The sequence below is a fragment of the Phasianus colchicus genome, chromosome 3 (assembly GCF_987193195.1).
Source record: "Phasianus colchicus chromosome 3, bPhaCol1.hap1.1, whole genome shotgun sequence".
NCBI lineage: Eukaryota > Metazoa > Chordata > Aves > Galliformes > Phasianidae > Phasianus > Phasianus colchicus.
The window spans coordinates 81,478,927-81,494,397 of record NC_143438.1 but is presented as its reverse complement, the minus strand read 5'-3'; the positions used below and the strand labels follow the sequence as shown (position 1 = coordinate 81,494,397).

Sequence of the window (15,471 nt, the reverse complement as noted above, 5' to 3'; positions counted from 1 at the left end):
GGCAATAATTTGTCACATTAGATATATTGTACTAATTTAAAATATATGAAAGAATATTTGAAGAAAAAAAAAAGGGAAAAGATCCTTTAAAAGCCCTGTTGTTTTCTTTGACCTTGAAGGGTCTAAAACCAGGTCTTGTGAGGAGGGAGGAGAATGAAAATCTTTTTTTTTTTTGTTTTGTTTTAGAACTGTATCTGACACTTTGGAAGTTAGTAGAATGAATAAAATATTCAGGTATTTGTTTTTTTTGTTTTTTTTTAAGGCTTTTTTAAGGTTAGGTACAGTAACAATTCAGTGACTGAACAAAAAAAAAGAGTATTCCCTTCTGTCATCAATACAGCAAGTCTTACAAATATGTATACAATTGTGATGTTTTATTCTAAAAAGTAAGTACAATGTTAAATGTTTTGAGCATTACCCTCACCAATAACGGCTTGATATGAATTCTACACTGAGATATTTATCTAAAATGTCTAGTTATGAGTACAGCTTAAACTCATTTCATTCTGTCTTTGTCATTGAACTAGATACACGTTGAGCTAGAATAGAACAGAATCTCCCATTGGACTCAATCCTTGTAGGTCCTTCCCAACACAAATTATTCAACATTCTATGAATATCTGCTTTTTGTAGTCACAGACCACCAAATTTTGGATGGTCTTAGAGACAAAGTTCAGCTACCATGCATTTATCCAGCCTTTTGCAGATAAAGGCAAGCTTGACTGCCCTGTTTCAACTTCATCAGATGCAAATCTACCCAGTGTTGAAGACTCAGGTATGTTTAACTTGGAGGAGATCTTAAAAGCTTGAACATGAACAAGCTTAATGACACAATAGGGCTTCCAGCTGAGAACAGGCTCATAGCTGTCGTGGAACATAGACAGATTAAGCTCATCTCTGCTTACAAAAGGCTCATTCTAGTGGAAAATCAGAATGAGGTGTATTGGTGATTTAATATAATGGAATCTTTCTCTACTGTGTGAGCTGTATGTTGGACTGATGACTAGAAAACCATTTCCAAGACTCTGTGCTGGGGGTAGCCAGGGGAAGAGGGGAAGCATGCTGCTCTCAAGGTAGTAAAATCAGCCATTAGCTGCCTACATCTGATTGCAGTAGCTTTATGTAGAAAGAGAGGATCATGCTTTGGATTTACAAAAAAAACCACCAACAACAAAAAACAACAACAGCAAAAAAAACTGACCAACAAAATAACCCCAACCTGAACTAAACATTTTGCTTCATGGAATAAACCTGGCATAATAGCATCAAGATAATCAAGTGGGCTGCTTTTTTCCACTCTGTTAGTTACTTTGTGGTTTCTCATGGCTGGTATTAATTTAGTGATGTTTCTCATTTGGATTTATATGTTGCTGCTTGAGATGGCATGTCTTTTGTGGCTTATTCTCCCTACATTTCAATATTATTGTTGTTTTATCCTCTAAAATGAGAAGATATACTTGGGATTGTAACTTGTGTGGCTTTAGGATTGAAAGTAAGCTGTCTTTATGACATTTGATACATGCAGTCATATCTGTACAGTGGGAAGATGAGAGGGAATAAAGTTTGGTAAATAAAACATTTGAACAGATCCATTTGTTTTATATTTCCTCATTGCAGAGGTTATTTTTAACAAAGGTTTCTTTGCAATCCTGTGTGTTCAGATAATATTAACACATGTGCCGCATCCACAGTAGGGAGACTTGCATCACACAAAGCAATGCCGTGCATTGAGTGCCATTTTGGATGCCTTATAGAACATCTCTGCTTTCAGCTGTCTAATTTATCTTCATTGGGATCAATTCCAGCACTTTAAGCCACTGGCAATTCTAAGGTTTTGCTGTCCAAAGAAAGGAACAGAATCTCCTTTCTAATGGAGCATGTCCTTCTTTTTCTGTCCTCAGCTATGGTCTTGGGGAACAGCAATAACTCATGGGCTGCTGATGAGTTTTAAATTATTTTATGTTGCTACTGTGTTGCAAACATAGAAGTACAAATATTTGTTTCTAAATTTGGGACACAGGCAGCAAAAAGTGTAGCATCAGCAAAGGAGCACTCATTTAGAAGCTCCTAATGAGTGTGGAATCTAATTTTCATAGAGTGAGGTGCACTTTAAAAAGGAAAATGGAATAATGATCTCAGTTTTCCTTGGACTCTGCTAAAGAGCCAGCTTGTTACATATATCAAATATAAGCAAGCCCAAGAAAGACTGTGATTACTTGTATCTAAATGATGTTCATGATTCATTGATGCTTAATAAGTACATTTTTTTGTGTGTAGACAGTTTATTTAACTAGAACCTTCTACATCTAACCTCTTTTGTGTGTGTTTTCTGAGATTCTCTATTTTATTAAGAAACTACTTCTGATTCCTTTGTGTGTGCCCAATTTTTTTTTTCTCTGAGCCCCACTTTAGTCCCAAATGGCCTGCCCCATTGTGTTTATACAGAGATAACTATATATGATGCTGAAAGTTTTACTACACTTCTCAATACCATACTTCCTTCAGTAAAGGCTTTAACGGGAATCCATTCTGAACCAGGTTCAGAATATTGTCTGTAGGACAAAAAGCTCTACAAGGCTGCCCACGTGCTGTACCCATGAAGTACTGTTCACTGCAAGCATGAGACCCCAGTCTGATCTGCTTATTAGAATTTATTTATATCACAGAATAACAGAATGGCCTGGGTTGAAAAGGACCTCAATGATCATCTAGTTTCAACCCCCCTGCTATGTGCAGGGTTGCCAACCGCCAGACCAGGCTGCCCAGAGCCATATATTATATATTACATATTATGGGTAAATAATAACTTTTAAATAAATTTATAATTGATTTGGGGAGTTTTGTCTCTTAAGTAAGGTGCTTATATCTGATTTGTCTCGTTATGTGGGAGCATCAGTAGCAAATAATAAAGGTTTTATAATGGCAGCCACTGCAGTTAGATGTTTGCGTCAGTAATGGCAGATTTCTGTCTGAGTTAGAGATGAATTAACAGTCCTTTGTTATGTTTGTGAAAACTGTAAGGAAGCTGGTAAATGAAGAGAAGTGTCTTACAGGGTCTTCTGTTGATGACTGCTGCATTGCCTCCAGCTGAAGATACTCTCTGTTACAGGACATATGGCTCAGTATGTCTTTGGATTGCTTTTGCTTTCTTAAAAAGTAGTTTTTTCCTTGTGACACCAAACAGCATTGAAGGGCTGACTACACTCACTAGTAGGAGGAGATGTCCTGATCAGGAGCCATGTGAGTAAAAGCAGCTCGTTTAGCCTCATAGAATCATAGAATGGCTTTGGTTAAAAGGGACCTTAAAAACCTTCCAGTTCCATCCCCCTGCCATAGGCAGGGTTGCTACACACCAGATTGGACTGTCCATCCCAACCCCAACTCACCTTGAATACCTCTGTTGGTGTGGCATCCACAGCTTTTTCGAGCAGCCTTGTGCCAATGTTTCACCACCCTCTGAGTTGAGAAATTTTTCCTTGATACCTAATCAGCATCTTCCTTCAGTTTAAAACAACTCTCCTCTTGTCCTGTCACAGTGTCAACGGTTTACAGGCTGGTTCGGCCCAGTTCCGTGCCTAGCGGGGCGGAGGGATCCACAGATCCGCGCCTCTGGAAAAAAGGGAACAGGGGACCCCAAAATAATTAAAAACAGAGGCAACGATCTGAGGAGAAACAAACTAATTTACTAAATATATTATCGGAATGCAAGATAACACACCATAATACAATATAATTAGAATTGCAGCTAATAAATCAAATATAATGAGAGAGAGAATGTCCGAAAGGTGTGTAGGCCGTAGGCCTCACCACAACGCGGAGAGCTGAGGTGAGATGCGCAGTCCAGTTGAGCAGCAGGGAGAAAAAAGAGGAGAGCCGACGAAGAGCAGGCAAAGAAGAGTGCATCAGGTGACCTTGCCAGGAGTTGTATCTCGAGACTCTCTGTGACCACAAAGTCCCCTGGGGAATGTAGTTCTTTTCCAGGCAGGTACCCAGAGCTTGAGCATTATCAGTTAAACTCCCAGTGCCCCACATGATGTTATGATGTGGAATACCGAAAACCAAAAATCACAAAACCATGACACACAGCCTTCAGGAGAGCTCAGCACTGCCACAGGAGTGCTTTGGATCTATGTCTGGGAAAGTATCACCGCAGAAGCTATAAGGCTTCTGAGTAATGAGGGTGGTTGGTAGATTCTTTTCAGAAATACAAAAATATTTTATTACTGTCCCCACTCTTCTGAAACTTTCAGGTGGCCATAAGATATATGAGCAAGAACACAGACTTCAGCTGACTGAAGCTGACATGTTGGCCCTGGCAGCCTGGTCTAGTATTAAATGTGGAGGTTGGTGGCCCTGCCTGTGGTGAGGATGTTGAGCTTGGTGATACTTGAGGTCCCTTCCAACCCAAGCCATTCTGTGGTTCTCCTGGGAAAGTGAAGAATCAGCCTCATCTGCCTGGTCTGTTCTACTCCTTTGGGTTTTGCTTTAAAATTGTGCAGCTTGGTGGAAGGAAGTTTACTTTTCTAGTTGGATTTTGTAGAGAGGTAGGTAACAGAACTAAAGGTACTACACTGAAAACCACTTCCCACTATTAAATAGATAGTGTTGTTTTTATATTTAATTTTTTTTTTTTTTAATTTAACTTTTTTTCTCAATCTCCTCTCTTTGAAATAGCGAAGAAACACATACAGTGTAGGATCTTTTGTAGGACAAGCAGAAACAGCAGCAGAATCTGAGAGCACAGTATGTCTCAAGTAGTTTTATACTTATTTTAATAGTATTACACAATTGAAATAATTATTCTTCACGGCAATAAGCCTTTCTAATCTCTTGTTCTGTGGCTATTAGTAATGCACAAGTGGTTGTCATACTTGCTTCTCCCTTTATTTTCAGTGGGCTTTTTCTGTCGAGTTTTGCATAATTAGAAGTATCTATGACCTTGTGCTTTCAGGTGCTGAAATTTTTGATGTCTACAAACCTTTCTTTCTCAGCTTATTGTTTATGATTCTGACGTGTCTGATGTCTCAAAGGGATGCAGTGAGTTCTACCTCTGTCCCAGGCAGTGAAATAGGAGCACTGGGTTACTCTGTGCATTTCAGGCAGCTGCGGCTGTTTTGGTTTTATTCTTCACTAGAGGGAATGAAGTGCTGGAGTAACTTTACCTGCATGGCAAAGTTTAATTGTCTGGTTTAGAATTGAAATTGTAACTAGCCAGGAAAAGAAAGAAACACATCTGGCTTTTTGGGGTGGTCCTGTAAGTCAGCTTTTTTAGGAGGACTTTTTTTTTTTGAGTCCAAGTATATTTCAGTATAGAGTATTTTTCCCCACTGCTACATCTTGCATTCTTGCTATGTGATGATCCTTGCTTTTTTGTGCCATGATTTCTGCATTCAGCGTAAAAGATCTGTCTTCTCCTGCTCATCAGTGCCCTGACTGCATACCTGGGGATTCTGAAATATCATATACCCTGACAGCAGCTGCATACAAGGAGATCTTACCCGAGTTCATTTGTTGTGCTCTACCCAGTATTGTGTAAAGAAAAGAGGGACATATCTAAGGACCACTTTTTCCTTCCCTTCTCAAGATAGGATTGTTCTCCTACTGCTTTTCTTTTTCTTCGTTCTCCCCATAGGAATTCAAAATAAGTAGCTCAGGCTAATACCTAGCTCTTTAGATGGCTCTATGGAGAGCAGATGAAGTTTATTCAAAGAAGATAAGACCACTGTTGACCTTCTGAACTATTTGATGGGGTCCTTTACAAAATTCATCTTTAAGAGTAAGCTTTTTGATTCCGTCTGCATTACTGATACCAGGAAGAGAATTTCCTGTTTTTCAACCCTCTTCTCATTGAACTTTTATTAAAAAAAAAAAAAAATCAACAATGAAAACTTTTTGAATACTTACATGAGCACAGTGTGGTTGTGACGGAAGGCAAGGTGTTGGTTGTAGGAAATGGTGCAGCCTATGACCCTGCAGTGTGCAAGGGAGGTACAAACCCACAGCAAAATGGGGACTCCAGGAGCAAACGCGTGCATGTGTAGGTTAGGCAGGAGCAGATGGCTACAAGAGAGAGGCAGCAGTGGGAGCATAAGGAGGGAAATGTAGACTGTTTAGGCTCGTATTGTCTTGTGAAAACTATCAATGTGAAATTTGTGTTCTTTCCTGTTATGCTAATTTGAATAGGAGCAGCAATACAGTACGTTAGCAAACATAAGCAGTAAAAAGCCATGGTAGCACTTTAAAAGTAAGTGAGGTGTTTAATATCACAGACACATGTAGACACAGACTCATTGTTTAAAAGTGCTTCTCTTCAGCAGAAGAGAAATACAGATAAAAAGATGGAGCGGCTTTTAGAGGAAAAAGCAATTCCATGCAGCGTGCAGATGCATAATGTACTTACACTGCCTGTTCTACTGCTTGTCCTGTTTTGAAACTGCTCCACAATGCCATCCAACACCTCTGCTTTCACTTTGAAGCTACATTCAGGGTTTCATGGAAAATGCTTCAAAAATAAATCAGTATTTTAATGACACAGATGCCTTGATGGGGAAGAAAAAAGTATAGAATTGCCCTTTAAAGAAAATAATAGAATTCTGATTAGAAGGATTACAAAATGTATTATAGAACCAATTTAGCATTTAAAATAGGAAAGCAGTTTAATGCTTCATTGCTGGCACTGTGGGTTCTGCACATTGTGCATCTCATCTGTGCTCTAACAATAATTTCATTAATCTGCCACATGTGTTCACTGGACGCTTCTGACAAAACTGATTAGCAGTTGCTGTAGTCCACTTTTCTCTCTACAAGTGAGAATTTCTTTTCTTTACCATTTCAAATGACATAATTGCTTAGTACTGTAAGTAAAATGTGTTACAATCACAAAAGGGGCGTGTAGATGTAATAGCCTTGATAATGTCTGAAGGGCATTTCTTGTGTTACCAAGCTTTCACTCAGTGCAGACGTATGCTGACGAAGGAAGTGATTTCATTAAGAGGTGGAAAAGGATGGCTGGTCAGTGGTCTTCCCTCAGATATAGTGAGTGGAATAGAGCTTGTTGATGATGAGGGCAACTTAAATGAAGTGCCTATGTGTAAGTGAGGTTTCTCAGCTCCTGTTACGTTTGCTGGAAATCCAGTCTACATACTTGGAGACTAGGGCAGGTTTAAGCTTGACCTGAAGTGAGCAGAACTCAGCTGAGACTGCCTACACTTCATGGATTACATTAAGACTAGCCAAAATGTGTCAGTTCTGTCCTCAACCTTACCAGCCAGCCCTTCTGTTTGATATTAAAATGTCTAATTAATTGGTGATAGGTGGATGTTTTGACTGGATGATCTTGAAGGTCTTTTCTAACCTTGGTGATTCTGTAATGGAGGCAAAATGTTATGTTAGGGGACTGTTTCAGAAATAGCTCTTACCTCAAAAGTTATACTTTGAACACTTAGCCATACTTATGTGCCTAGTCTATTTCATGATCAAAGTGTTCTTCCAGCAAGCATATGCTGCCTAAGCTGGAAAAAAATCTGTCCTTTAAATGGAAAAGATTGGAATGTGCGTGTCTTCTTTTCCACTTCCTTTCTTCTAATTGATCTTTTACTTTAGAATCCTGTTATTTCCTAGAAGCGAAGTTCTTGATCTGTGTCTCAGTTTTTCCAGCTGTAGAAAGATGATAATTAGGATGAGTTAAAACTGTGGTTTCAGTAGAAAGCTGAGCTTTGAAATAAATCTGCTACCAGTGTTTTCTTGTGTATGCATACATGTGTGACATTGATTCTCCAGAAGCTTTGCAATGTGTGCCCGAAGTGTGGAAAATACTGGCTGGGCTGCAGCAGGATAATAAATGTTGTAGTATATTGTTTGCATGTTCCTCTTCTTGTTCACAGGGACAGATTCTCCAGCTGTTTTCCATGGTGGGCGATGGTGAAGGTCTCCACTGGTGCTTTGTCTGCAGTTAAAAGAGCAGTTAACCTATGACAGGGCTCTACCATGTTTGGGGCCTGTAGTCACTGTAAAAATGCAGACAATAACAGTGTTGGAGATCAGAGAGTCTTTTTGGAATAGTCTAATTTCACATTTTGCAAATACTAGTTCTTTTGGCCATGCCTGAATGTGGATGCCAGTCAGAAGTGTTCCTATTTTATCTGTGGTCCACAGTCAGCTGCAGATTAGTTGTAGCCGTTGTGCCACTGTAGAATGTGAGAGAAGGACTCCCAAATGTTAAAACAGCCAAGTTTGGTGATGCTGTGTATTATCACTTGGGCAAACCAAAAGTAAGGAAGGTGTCATATTTAATGAAAGACAGTTCTTCCCCTTCCCCTGCTGGTGGTTTTCTTTTTGTTTGTTTGTTTGTTGTTTTGTTTTTGTTTTTTGTTTTTGTTTTGTTTTATTTTTGACCAGTCGCTTGGTAAGCAGCATAAGGAGTTCATTGCCTGTGATGCCACAGTGTGAAACCCAGAAACTGCTTTCACTTGGGCATGGCTTTACATGCCTTTCTGCCACCTTTGGCTCTTCTGGGCCAGAGCTGCTACTTCTGCTAGGGTGCCTTTGTGCTGGCATTAACCATTCAGGGAATTTGCAGGGTGAGTCTAAAACCAAGAAATATATGCAAGTATGATGGAATCTTAAACGACTTAAGTTTGCAGTGGGAGGGGAGGGAAGGAGGGAGAATGCAGCAGTATGTTTCTTTGAATTTTGGAAGTGTCAGTATTACTGTGCAGCTGAAGCCTTCAGCACTTGGAGAAGACCAATGCTGTTGGTGATTGGAAGCAGGATCAAGCCTCAAAATTAATTTATCTTAAAGAGAGATTATGAAACATGAATCCAATTCCTTCAAGAAATGGCATTAGTTCAGAAGAGAAAAGATTACCTTTTGTTTTTAGGCTATTTACTTATTTATTTGTTTCAACTTCTGGAAAATATCTTGTTCTGTCCACGCTAATCTGATGTTCTTCCATTCTCTTAAATATACCAGCTTTCATCTTTGATCTTCTAGCTCTATGGGACCATATTCATTGACACATGGCCTCTTTTTACTCATGTTTTGTCTTCACCTCTCTTGCCAAATCGATCCTGTTTACTGCTACAGCCTGTATCATTTCTTCTGATCCATCCACCCGTGGGACTGCTTCTGGAGAAGGTCTAGAGTGTTACTGCAGGAGGAATTATCTGGGCAACATGAGCCTATGCAAAGAGTGGCAACTGAGGAGGTACATGAATTAAAAGGGAATTGCCGGTGTTTAGGTTTGGAGAGGAACTACAGGAGTGAGACAGTTTAAAGGGAAGAACGGTGGATATGATAAATGTTCAAGCAATAACAGGTGGAGTCTGTTGGACTGCAGGAGCACTGAGACATCTGATTTCAATTGTATTGTAAAGGGATTCCTTTTAGAGTCAATTCTTCTCAAGGATTATAAAACGAGACCAGATCCACCTGCATGACAGTGGCATGATTTCAGAGCTTATAACAAAGCCGCCACTTGCATTTTGGGCAATTACTCTTTAATTTTTATATCGAAAATGTGACCTTCTTTCTCCAAGCATCTCCACTCTAGAACCAGAATTAACTATGACCAATCAAGAGAGATGTAGTACTCACTCTTGTTTTGCAAACTGTAGCCTGAAAGAGGAGATGCTGATCCTAGCTCCTGCAGTGCACTGCTACCAGAGTCCACCTATTTCTGATTCTGATTGAGTAACCATCAGAATCAGCTCGGGGCTTCCTAGCAGTCCAATTGAGTTTGCAGCAAAAGCTCAGCATGGGTTTTGGAAGACAGCCATGCCCATTTTATATCTCATATTAGCTAACAGATGTGGTCTTTTGACCCTTGCAACCTCAAGTGCCGTACTAGCAGAAGCAGCAGTGAGTTACTAGGGAGAGGGAGCAAGGCCACCAGTTTGAATCACAGAATCACAGAATGGCCAGGGTTGGAAGGGACCTCAAGGATCACGAATCTCCAAGCCCCCTGCCACATGCAGGGCCACTAACCTCCACATTTAATACTAGACCAGGCTGCCCAGGGCCCCATCCAATCTGGCCTTGAACACCTCCAGGAACGGAGCATCCACAACCTCTCTGGGCAGCCTGCTCCAGCACCTCACCACTCTCTCTGTAAAGACCTTCCCCCTGACATCCAACCTAAATCTTCCCTCCCTCAACTTCAAACCATTTCCCCTCATCCTGCAGTTATCAACCCTTTCAAAGAGTTGATTCCCCTCCTGTTTGTAGGCTCCCTTTAGGTACTGAAAGGCTGCAATGAGGTCACCCCGCAGCCTTCTTTTCTCCAGGCTGAACAAGCCCAGCTCCCTCAGTCTATCTTCATAGGGGAGGTGCTCCAGTCCTCTGATCATCTTCGTGGCCCTCCTCTGGACCCTCTCCAACAGCACTCTGTCTTTCTTGTACTGGGGGCTCCAGACCTGACACAGTACTCCAGATGGGGCCTCACAAGAGCAGAGTAGAGGGGAACAATCACCTCCCTGTCCCTGCTGGCCACCCCTCTTCTGATGGAGCCCAGGATCCCATTTGCATTCCAAGCCTCAAGGGCACACTGCTGGCTCATGTTAAGTCTTTCATCCATCAAGACCCCCAGGTCCTTCTCCACAGGGCTGCTCTCAAGGACCACTTCTTCCAGTCTATAGGGATGCCTGGGATTCCTCTGGCCCAAGTGCAAAACTCTGCGCTTTGCCGTGTTGAACCTCATCAGGTTCACCCAGGCCCAAGTCCAGGTAAATGACATTGGTTGCCTTTCCCTTGTCCACCGATGCCGTCACTCATCATAGAAGGCCACCAGATTGGTCAAACATGACCTTCCTCTGGTGATGCCATGCTGGCTGTCTTAGATCACGCGCCCATTCCTCATGTGATCAAGCATGTCATCCAGGATGATCTGTTCCATGATCTTCCCAGGCAGTTTGGGTTGTAGCAAGCTGTTACATTGACCATTTTTCATAAGAAAAACATTGAATAACCTTTAGCTTACCTGGAGGTTAGCCACACAGCAGACATGATCACCTTCTGAAATAACATAACAATTCTTGATCTCCTTTACCCCCAACTCCCCTCCTAGAGTTCATAGATACTACTGGTAGAGACAGTTCTCAAAAGATATGCTTGATAAAGTGAATATTTCTAATTTTATCAGTGTCTAGGAATTAACATTCTGATGATGCTCTTCTAGGGTTAAATGTGTCCTTGACATGTGTATCTAAAAATAGAAAACCTTCAGGTCTGAGCAAGCAGAGTTACTACACATCTTGAGGCCTTTTCTATTCTTTACATACAGCATCTCATAAGTGGGTATTATGTTCTGCCTATTTTCCTTTTTTCTCTAATGTCTGTAAGAGCATCCATCAACTGCTAATGACTTTTCTGACCTAGACGTGCTCTACATTTTTGCCTTTTTTTCGCTTGCTTTAAACAAAAGCATGACAATAGAGTCTGTATCTAATGGTTTTAGAACTGCTATTAATTCATCTTTCATTCAAGGCTGATTGCTTTCAATCTTAGCAGTACGCTTTAGATTGCCAAGGATTTTCTGAATGTCTTTTCATGAAGAAAAGGTAGATGTGATTGAATTTCAGCATGCTTTTCTCAATGCACTGTCTTTTTCTGTAAATACAGCTTGTGTATAAGTTTGATTATTTTAACTAATCATTGTTCCTTATCTATTTTCCTATGGGAGCTCAGTACTAGGGGAGAGTAGTTCAAGTGGGAAATTTCAGCGAGAAATTGCAATGAGAGAAATGGGAAGAGGAGGGGGGTCTGACTGCTAAAACTGCTGTGGCTCCGTGGAGCGTGTGAGCTGTCTTGTGACTGGTGAGCAGTAGAACAGGTTAAATGGCACAGAAGAGACAAGGCAAGTGAGTCAGAAAATGTGAAAAGTATTATACGCCGCTAGGAGAAAGCTGAATTCTTTAAAAGCTAGATTATCTGGAAGCCTCATGCGGTGCCTTGAAAAACTGTCTGGGTCTGTCAAAATGCTGTCTGTCAGTAGATGGTGCTCTTTATATCAGCTATTTACTCATGCTCCTTATGCTTGACTGTGTTTTCGTGTAAAAGTCTGGTAACATTCCTTAATAGTTAATTTCTCAGAATTCTGATGTCAGGGAGATCAGGAAACTTGGAGGCTTTGGCATAACTGCCAAAAAGAAAGAAAAATTACTGGATTACTTTGAAGCATCCTCCATCCCTGAATTTTTTTTTTCAAGCTTCTTTTGCTTGAGAATGTGTATTGTTTTGAACTTGAACAAATAAAGACGCTTCCAACAGAAAAACCTTGAACAAACATTGTAGACTGGAGAATGTACATTGTACATTGTAGAATGGAGAATGTAATGCCAAACTGTGTCTGGCCTGTGAGACGCTGCAATAATGAGGCTTAGAATAAAATGGCAAAGCATATGCCTGAGGGATGGGATGCCATTCAGAGTGACTTAGACAGGCTTGAGCAGTGGGCCCATGAGAACCTCATGAGGTTCAATACAGCCTTGTGTGAGTTCTTGCACGTGGGTTGTGGTAGCTCCAAATATCAGTACAAGCTGGGGGATGAACAGGTAATAAAGCATAGCTCTGCCAAAAAGGACCTGATGGCTGGCAAGCTGGACATGAGCCAGCAGTATGCCAACCATATCATGGGCTGCATTAACAGAAGCATGGCCAGCAGGCTGAGGGAGGTGATCCTGCCCCTCTGCTCTGCTCTGGTGAGGCCTCACCTGCAGTACTGCATCCAGATGTGGAGTCCTCAGTATGGAACAGACATAGATCTGCTGGAGTGTGTCTAGGGGAGGGCCACAAAAATGATCTGAGGGATGGAACACCTTCCTCAAGGACAGGCTGAGAGAGCTGGGGCTGTTCAGCATGGAAAAGAGAAGGCTGCGAGGTGACCTGAGAGCAGCCTTCCAGTATCTAAAGGGGAGCTACAGGAAAGAAGGGGACAGAGTCTTTAGCAGAGTCTGTGGTGACAGAACAAGGGGAAATAGTTTGAAACTAAGAGGGGAAATTTAGATTAGCTAGAAGGAAAGTGTTTTTTTACAGTAAGGGTGGTAAGACACGGGAACAGGTTGTCCAGAGAGGTGGTGTCTCTGTCCCTGGAGACATTCAAGGTCATGCTGGATGGGGCTCACAGAACCCTGACCTAGCTGCAGATGTCCTTGTTCATTGCAGGGGATTTAGATTAGATGACTTTTAATATTCCTTCCAACTCAAATGATTTTATGTTTTGACAAGTCCTCTGCAGTTCTAAAATTCTCTTTTGTATATCAACTTTGCAATTTTACCTGCTGTTTCTGGATAGATAGGAACTAGCTTGGTTTTAAATGTAATGCTTCTTAGAAAGGACTTAAATGAATCAATATGATTGGGAGTTTTACCTGGAGTCATTTATTCATCTGTAGTTGGATGGATATAAAAAGCTGCATGAAAATGAAGATTACCTTATTAATGTGATTGAAGTATTATTGGATCTGCCTGCATTTTTCATTATTCAGAAAATATGCCAGCTCTGGAGGAAAAAAAAAATTAAACATGTTAATTGTGCAAAGATATCACTTGCTGAAGGCTGCTGTTGAGATGAAAGCCCTGATCCAGGCAGCAGAACAGCATGGCCGACCTAAAGTGGAATTTGAGATGTTGAAAGTTACTGCAGTCTTTCATGCAGTGTTCTGTGTATACTACAACAGCGGCTACTTAACCAAAGGCTGCAGAGGTGAATTTACCCCTGGAGTGGAGCTTGAATTCCCTGCTGTTCACTGCTTGACAGTGTCGTTCTCCCTACTAACAAAAACTGAATGATTAGTGTGGATTTTCTGTGTAACGTTAAACTGCAAGCAAATGACCCAAGAACAAGAAGTCAATTGTGTTCCTTTCAGAAATGTAATTAAAATATTTTTGGTTCTTATTCAGGACTAGTTTTTCCAGCACGTTGAATTAGATGTCCTCTCACATATCTTTTTCCAGAAAGGATACATATTGCATGTACTGAACACATTATTGCAGCTGAATATTCCTCACAATACTAAATTTACTTTCTGGCAGCCCTTCCGTCACACTCATCTCCTTAAGAACTAAATTCCTTATCCTGAGGTCAGGCACATGTAACATTTGCAGCCAGTCATCTTATCTTGAAAACCTCAGCTCCCTGTTTCTAGGGACATCTTACAGCTGCCTGCCTCAGTAAGGCATTTCTGGTGCATTTGGGGCTGGATTTACAAAGGGTACCGGGAGCCTGGGTACCTGCAATGCTCCTGTGACAATCCCATCCCATGCACAGCTTAATCTAGGAGATAAGTTCAGCACAGTAGCTTTATTGCCCTTTGCTTTTCCATTGTTATCCTCTTGTCTATTCTTGAATCTGATCTGCCAAGTCCCACGTATGTAGGCTTTATAGCTCCAAATACCTAGATTCTTGGGCAGAGACAGCAAGGTTGGCACATTCCTCCGTTTCCTTTTAGAATGAAGACAAGTCTGTGACCTTTCTTTTGCTGTGGCATTCATCTGCCTGACAGGAAGAAGTCCTTCCTGCAAGGGAGGGGAGCTGTCTCCCTTTAGCCTGAGTTGGCCTTTGTGTGTGTGGGCCTCGTGCTCTGCATGTTCTTGTTGGCTGACTTGGGCAGCTTCCTAGCCAGAGGGGCTGGCCTTCATGAATCTGTTTGGATGCTATTTGCTTTCCTAATAAAGGAGATAAAAGGGCACTGTAAAGCTTAAGCTCTTTCTTCTGAATATAGGACTTCTTAGTGATGATAAGAGAAAACAGGAATTCCCTCATTAGGGAGCAAACGCTGTTTTTTCAAAAGTAATTAGCAAGAAATTAAATTGATGTCAAAAGTGCCCTGCATGCTTTGAAAAATAAGTAGTGTATGTGCCTGCTAGATATTTATTTAAGTTGAGAAATCCATTGTGACCTTCAACACAGACATTGCAACACTAGTGTGTGAATCAGATGGCAGAGCTGATCTGCCTCCTATCAATGCCTATCTCCTTCCTGTGCTGGGAGCGTCCCTGGGAAGCAAGAGGTTGACCTATCAGCTGAAGCCTGGGGAACTTGAACTCACATACATGTCTGTCCTCTGAAGTTGTTCTGCTCAAAATGCATTTGGCTCAAGAAAATGCAGTTAAGAGTCAACTGGCAAAGATATTCAGAAAACTTTGATTGCTGTCGGGGTGTAAAATGCCTTGGCTGCTTCTCTTGTCTTCTGCATATGAATGAGCCTACCCATAAAGACTGAAAGTTGGCATGGTAAGGTTATACTACTTTATACAGTACAATCCTCTTAATTGGCACATCTGCTGGAAGCAAAGGTGCCAAAAATGTGATTCACTCAGAAGGAGTAAACCTTGTAAGAGAGCAACTAGTCATTATTTAATAGGGATTAAGATCCTCTCAGGATGTTGAATGTTTTCCTTGTACAAATGTGCTGTCACTGAGTTAATGACAGAACTAACCTCACTACCTGTAAATGCTCAAGTAACAATTTGCT

At 41.1% G+C, this 15,471-nt stretch overlaps 1 protein-coding gene across 4 annotated transcripts in view; it reads left to right on the top strand.

Moving 5' to 3' along the window:
• Window positions 1-15,471, top strand: part of SAMD12 (sterile alpha motif domain containing 12) — a 171,913-nt gene that overhangs the window by 17,447 nt on the left and 138,995 nt on the right. Inside the window, exon 2 of one of the 4 annotated variants that reach the window (XR_016465299.1) lies at window positions 263-775. The exons of the other annotated variants lie outside the window; for them this stretch is intronic. The gene's annotated coding sequence lies outside the window, so the exon portion shown is untranslated. The remainder of the gene's footprint in view (window positions 1-262; window positions 776-15,471) is intronic. 4 annotated transcript variants of the gene reach the window in all.